This window comes from Anopheles ziemanni (genome assembly GCF_943734765.1).
Source record: "Anopheles ziemanni chromosome X unlocalized genomic scaffold, idAnoZiCoDA_A2_x.2 X_unloc_68, whole genome shotgun sequence".
Classification (NCBI taxonomy): Eukaryota; Metazoa; Arthropoda; class Insecta; order Diptera; family Culicidae; genus Anopheles; species Anopheles ziemanni.
This window is the reverse complement of record NW_026689837.1, coordinates 30001-38615: the sequence shown is the minus strand read 5'-3', so window position 1 is coordinate 38615 and position 8615 is coordinate 30001.

The window sequence follows — 8615 nt, the reverse complement described above, 5'->3', positions numbered from 1 at the left end:
AGCTATAGGCGATACCGTTTTTCCCATTTTCTTGGTCACATGCACTTTAGGGTACCCCTTTTTGCCTTTGACCCTTAATACCTCCTCCGGGTCACTAGTAGGCGCTTAGCTTGGTAGGATACATAGCTAGAGCAGGCCTTCACCTTTCCAAAACTGCCTCAAGTGTATCGATCCGACATCTAGAACCAAAGTTATGGTCATTCCCATCATGCTCTACTTTCATGGTCAACCTCCACCAAGCACACCTAGGTTGGACCAACTTTCACCAACTCATCTCGAACCCCAAATTTGCTTCGACCTACTAGGTTTCCCTAGTAAAGTGGTCAAAACATCCATTACAACACGACTGGTCTTTCTGGTGGTCGACCTAGGCGACTTTGTTCGACGACCACCACCCCATGGAACTAAAAGACGTCCCTTGATACGGACCACCGATACATTTTCCGGCCTGTCTAAACTACACTCATCGAAATTTTTTTGGGTCCCCACCGTCATACAAGTTTCCCTAGGTCAAGTTTTTCTTCCGGATCGGCCGCGGACCTCACTTTTCATTATCTAGGGAGGCCATAGGGCCCCAAAAGGGGTTTTTTAAAATTTTCGACACTTTCGACTTTGGTCGGATTTTTTCCGATTTTGGTCCGACCTAGGGACTTGGTGGTCCAAGGAGCCTCGGGACCAAACTTTTTTCTCAGGGGTCCCTACCTCCATACAACTTTGCCTAGGTAAATTTTTTGTTCCAAATCGACCGCGGATTTCACTTTTCAATATCTGGGGCTCGTGTAGAGTCCGAATATGAGGTTTTCTCATTTTTCGACATTTTCGACTTTTTTCGACTTTTTTCGGGATTTTCGACCTAGGGGTCCGCCGAACAAATTTTGGGTCAAAAATTTTTATTGAGCTAGTCGAAAGTACGCAAAAAGATAAGACTTTTTGCCGAAGACACCATGCCCCGGAACCGACTCCTTCCCCTTCAAAATAGGGGACAAACGTGATTTTTGAAACTTTTCCTTAGGGAGCCCAAGACTTAGAAAATTTTCAAATTCTCGATTTTTCGATTGCGAGCTAGCGCTTTGCGGTCTTCGGCAATGTTGTAGATCTCGACGAGATAAAACTTTTTGGTCAAGGGACATTTTGCCCTCCGACCCCTCCTTCCCCCCGCAAATCGCCCCACAAAGTGCAATTTTTGCATTTTCACCTCTTTGCATGCACTGTTCGGCCCAAATGGCCACTTTCTATGGGTCTGAGCGCTTTGCGGTCTTCGGCAAACTTTTAGAGCGTACCAAGCCCTAATTATAATTACTCTACACCACCTTCGTACCTCTTCATCCCTGGCCGCTATTCGCGTACCAAGGTAATTTTTGTTCATTTTGTCAACATTTTTCATCTTTGACTGCTTATATCGGATTTGCCATGAACCGATAGCGCTTCGCTGTGTTCTAACGTAAGTTAGTACTACTCAATACCTTTCCAAATCATGTCTTAGATTGTCATTTGCTTGCTTACAGCCGGAGCTATGAGTGATACCGTAAAAAGTACCGAAACTTGGAAAAATCCTTGGATCGACCATATCCCCCCTTTGGGGGCCAGATATCGAAAAAAGTTCTGATTCAAAAAGTTGCGCCTTAACGTGTTCTAGTTATGCCTAGAACATTTCACTTCGCTAGCTGGCCTGCAACTTAGCCGTAATTGGGATTTTAGGGTGTTCATGGAGGGCCCATTTCCTGCGACTTGGTATCTTTTGGGCCCTATGTTTCTCTAATATCTCCACGAGTTTTCCAGGTAGCCTTCTCATACTTTCAGGGTGCCTAGAACACCTCAAGACCTTTCCAACGCTATGCCGTTTGCCTCGCTCGGACATCTACAGCCGAAGTTATTCGAGGTACACGGTACCTTACCCTGTTTTCTCAGTACTTGGTCGAAAATTTCGATCAGCCATATGACCGACTTGGACAACCCTGAGCGGGTTGGCCCCATATAACTAAACTTTTGTCTCTTGTAGGCAAACTTATAAATGTTCTACGTCAACTCGCTATCTCGTACCGCCTTGACGGTATACTTGGTCCAAGGGCCATTTCCAGCGACTTGGTCGCTATTTCGCACTAAGTTTCGCTAATACCTTCGTCCGTGGACATGGTGATTTTTTGTTCGTATTTTTCCTTGATAGTCCCACTCAAGACTATTCCATACCAGAGCCAAGCGTCCCGCTAAGTGCCATACAGCCTGAGCAGTAATTCATGAAAGGTACCTCTACCAGTTTTTGCCATACTTGGGTACAAACTTTGTATCGCCCATATCTCCACTTTGGAGGCCAGCCAGCACCTTTGCCCCATATACTTTTTTCTTGGTCATACCATGCACTAAATATAATTGTTCTACGCCAACTTGCTATCTCTTCTCTAACTTGCCGTTATTCTTGGTCCAAGTCCCATTTCATTCGTTTTCGGACCCATTTTGCTATATGTTTCACTAATAGCTTCGGCCATGGACAAGCTGATATTCTGTTTGTATTTTTGCTTGATAGTCCCACTCAAGACCATTCCAAAACACACCGCAACTTGTCGCTCGGTGGCAAACTGACCGAGTTATAATTCATGAAAGATACCTCAACTTGGTACACCATGTGGTCGGCCCAAACCATATACCGACCAAACGACCGACTTGGAGCACCCTGACCGGGTTGCCCCCATATAATGAAAGTTGCGTCTCTACACGCCCAACTTATGAATATTCTACGCCAAGTCGCTATCTCTTACCGGTAAGCCGGTATTCACCTTCCAAGGGTGATTTTGGTCAAGTGCCATTTCCTGCGACTTGGTCCCCGAATTGGACCATCATCACCTAATATCTCCGTGGTCTTTCAACCCAGCCTCATAAAACTTTCAGGGTAGATAGGTCTCCCCAAGACCTTTCCAACGGTGAGCCGTTTGCCTCGCTCGGCCATCTACAGCCGAAGTTATTAATGGTACTTGGTACCTTACCCTGTTTTTTCCATACTTGTTCGTACTTGGGTACAAACTTTGGATCGCCCATATCTCCACTTTGGAGGCCAGCTAGCACCTTGGCCCCATATACTTTTTTGTTGGTCATGCCATGCACCAAATATAATTGTTCTACGCCAACTTGCTATCTCTTCTCCAACTTGCCGTTATTCTTGGTCCAATTCCCATTTCATTCGTTTTTGGAGCCATTTTGCTATATGTTTCACTAATAGCTTCGGCCATGGACAAGCTGATTTTCGATTGGTATTTTTCCTTGATAGTCCCACTCAAGACCATTCCAAAACACACCGCAGCTTGTCGCTAGGTGGCAAACTGACCAAGTTATAATTCATGAAAGGTACCTCAACTTGGCACACCACGTGGTCGGCCCAAACCATAAACCAACCAAACGACCGACTTGGAGCACCCTGACCGGGTTGGCCCCATATAATAAAAGTTGCGTCTCTACACGCCCAACTTATGAATATTCTACGCCAAGTCGCTATCTCTTACCGGTAAGCCGGTATTCACCTTCCAAGGGTGATTTTGGTCAAGCGCCATTTCCTGCGACTTGGTCCCCGAATTGGACCATCATCACCTAATATCTCCGTGGTCTTTCAACTCAGCCTCATGAAACTTTCAGGGTAGATAGGTCTCCCCAAGACCTTTCCAACGGTGAGCCGTTTGCCTCGCTCGGCCATCTACAGCCGAAGTTATTAATGGTACTTGGTACCTTACCCTGTTTTTTCCATACTTGTTCGTACTTGGGTACAAACTTTGGATCGCCCATATCTCCACTTTGGAGGCCAGCCAGCACCTTGGCCCCATATACTTTTTTGTTGGTGATACCATGCACCAAATATAATTGTTCTACGCAAGCTTGCTATCTCTTCTCCAACTTGCGGTTATTTTTGACTCAAGTCCCATTTCCATAGTTTTTGGTACCAATTTGCTCTATGTTTCGCTAATAGCTTCGCCCAAGGACTTTGTGATTTTTTGTTCGCATTTTTCCTAAATAGTCCCACTCAAGACTATTCCAAATCACACCTTAGCTTGTCGCTCAGTGCCATACAGCCAGAGTTTTAATTCATGAAAGGTACATCACCTTGGTACACCACGTGGTCGGTCCAAACCATCAACCAACCATATGACCGACTTCGAGTCGAGCTAGCGGCTAGGCTCAATATAATGAAATGCGTGTCTTGATGCGGGCTACTGACGGTCTGAACAATGTAGCTCGCTAGCTCGTCTCTAAACTTCTGTTTTGGTCGAATATTGGGTGTTCATGTACCACTTCGGGTAACATGGACTTTGGTGCAACTTTACCACTTGTGCACTTAATAACTTCCCGGTCATTCAAGTCTTTGCCTTCATACTTTCAGGGTAGTTAGGTCTCGTCGAGACCTTTCCATACATATGCCAAACTCATCGATCGGACATCTATAGCCCGAGTTATTCGCGGTACACCGTACCTTACCCTGTTTTTTCCTCAATTGGGTACAAACCTTGGAACACCCATATCGCCCCTTTAGAGACTAGCTGGCACGTTGGCCTCATATAATGATAAGTGCACCTCAACTAGGGCTACTGACGGTCAGAACATTTTAACTTGCTAGCTCGGGCCCACACTTGTGTTTTTCTCGAATATATGGTTCAAGTGTGCCACTTTGGGCACTTTTGGACATTTTGTCCCCACACAACTTTCTTGCCTTGGTAGATAGGGTCTTGTGATCTTGGGCAAAAAGATGCACCAAGATAAAGTCTAACTTTCGTTCCTTTACCGCAAAGCGCTATCTCCAACACCCGAGGAGATAGAAAGTGATTATGTTCGGTATATCGGTCTTCCATGGCCTACTCTGGTAAGCCCCTGCAGGGTATGCAACCGAAGGTGCTTGGTACATGTCTTTGGTGCAATATCGGTGCAAAGTAGGTGTTTCCTTGATCGGGCTATAACTTTCTTGGTTGATGTTGGATTGCTTTGCGGTCTTCGGGGGATAGTTAGGGAACATGTTGGCCAACATTTTCTTATTCCTCAGCCTGGCCGTACCTCCTACCGTCTAGGCGGTATTCATGCTCTAAGTTGGAACTTGTGTTCCTTCGGGCAACTTTTCTGACTTTGACGCTTAATATCTTCCGTTCATATGCAGTCTAAGCTCTGCAACTCTCAGGAAAGCTAGTACTACTCATTTCCTTTCCATATCAGTCTTTGGCTTGTCGATCCAATGTCTACAGCCTTAGTTATTCACGTTCCCTGTGAAGGTAGGTTGTTGCCCATTTTCCAGTTCATGTGGTAACATTCCCGGACTTTGCCGGCTTTCTCTTCATGTGGTAACTTGCTTGCTCATGTGGTAACTTGATAGTGTATTTCCGACAGAACCAATCTCGGACTTAGCCGATTTTTCTCTTCATATTATATGGATCCATCACTAGGCCATGTTGCTTGCTTGTGTGGTAACTTGATAGTGTATTTCTGACAGACCCAATCTCGGACTTAGCCGATTTTTCTCTTCATATCATATGGATCCATCACTAGGACATCTTGCTTGCTTGTGTGGTAACTTGGAAGTGTATTTCAGACAGACCCAATCTGGGACTTAGCCGATTTTTCTCGTCATATCATATGGATCCATCATATGGCCATCTTGCTTGCTTGTGTGGTAACTTGGAAGTGTATTTCCGACAGACCCAATCTCGGACTTAGCCGATTTTTCTCTTCATATCATATGGATCCATCACTAGGCTATCTTGCTTGCTTGCGTGGTAACTTGGAAGTGTATTTCTGACAGACCCAATCTCGGACTTAGCCGATTTTTCTCTTCATATTATATGAATCCATCACTAGGCCATCCTGTTTGCTTGTGTGGTAACTTGGAAGTGTAATTCTGACAGACCCAATCTCGGACTTAGCCGATTTTTCTCTTCATATCATATGGATCCATCAATAGGCCAACTTGCTTGCTTGTGTGGTAACTTGAAAGTGTATGTCTGACAGACCCAATCTGGGACTTAGCCGATTTTTCTCTTCATATTATATGGATCCTGGACTTAGCCAATTTTTCTCTTCATATCATATGGATCCATCACTAGGCCATCTTGCTTGCTTGTGTGGTAACTTGATAGTGTATGTCTGACAGACCCGATCTCGGACTTAGCCGATTTTTCTCTTCATATCATATGGATCCATCAATAGGCCATCTTGCTTGCTTGTGTGGTAACTTGAAAGTGTATGTCTGACAGACCCAATCTGGGACTTAGCCGATTTTTCTCTTCATATTATATGGATCCTGGACTTAGCCGATTATTAGGTTATTATATATGGATCCTGGACTTAGCCGATTTTTCGCTTCATATAATATGGATCCTGGACTTAGCCGATTATTAGGTTATTATATATGGATCCTGGACTTAGCCGATTTTTCTCTTCATATAATATGGATCCTGGACTTAGCCGATTATTAGGTTATTATATATAGATCCTGGACTTAGCCGATTTTTCTCTTCATATAATATGGATCCGGGACTTAGCCGATTTTTCCCTTCATATAATATGGATCCGGGACTTAGCCGATTTTTCTGTTCAAATAATATGGATCCGGGACTTAGCCAATTTTTCTCTTCATGTGGTAACGTATGCCAATCGCTCACAAGTCATGGGATAAGGGTACTTGTGTTCTTCCATCTTCTAAGTCCCGCACGGGGACATCGTGATCGCCCCAAGTCCGGAATAGCGCCAAGTCAAGCCCCACGGTGGCCGTGCAGGACCTGTTAGCGGCGGCCCCACTGACAGCACTAATCCGGACTTAGAAATTATATCTTTCTAATCGAACACCACACACGCAACACCACCATACCACCATCTCCTTGCAAGTACCTAAGTACCCGCAACTCCATGGTGAAGGCAATGTCACTCCATCACCAACCTCTTTGCATTGCAAGCACTTGCGTACCTACAACACTCCGAAGAAGGCAACGGCGCGCGATGCTCGACTCCACACACCTCACCACACCACACCACCGATGGCCAGCCAGCCAGCCAGCCCAGCTAAGGGCTAACCCACCAACCAACCACCAATGGCCTAGGCCAGCCGGATCCCACCTTCAAGTCCAAGCACAGCCAAGTGCAAGTACCGCCAAGTGTTCACCAACCAACCATCACACCAGGTCAGCCGGCCAGTACCCACCTTCAAGTGCCATTACCCTCGGGTGCAAGCTCAATCAAGTGTTAACCAACCAACCCGGCCAAGGCAGCCAACAGGCCGGCACCCTACAGCACCGACCCGCCATTACCACCTCAACCGTTGACCATGCAAGTGGCCTCGGACAACAGGTGACACCCGAAGTACATCCGAAGAGTGTATATCAAGTGTTTGTTCACCAAGTCCTCAACCAACCCCAAGTACCCGGAGGTACCCAGAGTGTTGGATCCGCCAACCACTACCAGCACTCCAAGTCCTTGCGAACCCAAAGTGTTTGCCCGGTAGGGCCATTGTATCACAACGCTTGCTACCATGCAAGTGGCCTCGAACAAGGTGACAGGGGTATCTTCACCAAGTTCTCAACCAACCCCAAGTACCCGGAGGTACCCAGAGTGTTGGGTCCGCCAACCACTACCAGCACTCCAAGTCCTCGCGAACATAAAGTGTTTGCCCGGTAGGGCCATTAGACCACAACGCTTGCTAACCATGCAAGTGGTCTCGGACAACAGGTGACACCCGAAGTACATCCGGAGAGTGTACAACAAGTGTTTGTTCACCAAGTCCTCAACCAACCCCAAGTACCCGGAGGTACCCAGAGTGTTGGGTCCGCCAACCACTACCAGCACTCTAAGTCCTCGCGAACCCAAAGTGTTTGCCCGGTAGGGCCATTAGACCACAACGCTTGCTAACCATGCAAGTGGTCTCGGACAACAGGCGATACCCGAAGTACATCCGAAGAGTGTATAACAAGTGTTTGTTCACCAAGTCCTCAACCAACCCCAAGTACCCGGAGGTACCCAGAGTGTTGGATCCGCCAACCCGTCCCGGCACTCCAAGTCCTTGCGAACCCAAAGTGTTTGCCCGGTAGGGCCATTAGACCACAACGCTTGCTAACCATGCAAGTGGTCTCGGACAACAGGCGATACCCGAAGTACATCCGAAGAGTGTATATCAAGTGTTTGTTCACCAAGTCCTCAACCAACCCCAAGTACCCGGAGGTACCCAGAGTGTTGGATCCGCCAACCCGTCCCGGCACTCCAAGTCCTTGCGAACCCAAAGTGTTTGCCCGGTAGGGCCATTGAATCACAACGCTTGCTAACCATGCAAGTGGTCTCGGACAACAGGTGACACCCGAAGTACATCCGGAGAGTGTATATCAAGTGTTTGTTCACCAAGTCCTCAACCAACCCCAAGTACCCGGAGGTACCCAGAGTGTTGGATCCGCCAACCCGTCCCGGCACTCTAAGTCCTTGCGAACCCAAAGTGTTTGCCCGGTTGGGCCATTAGATCACAACGCTTGCTAACCATGCAAGTGGTCTGGAGTATAGGTGATACTGACATACCACCGAGATGGTACATCTAGTATTGGGTCACCAAAACCAAACCAACCCCAAGTATCAACCCGGCATACTCAGAGTGATGGATCCGCCAACCCGTCCCG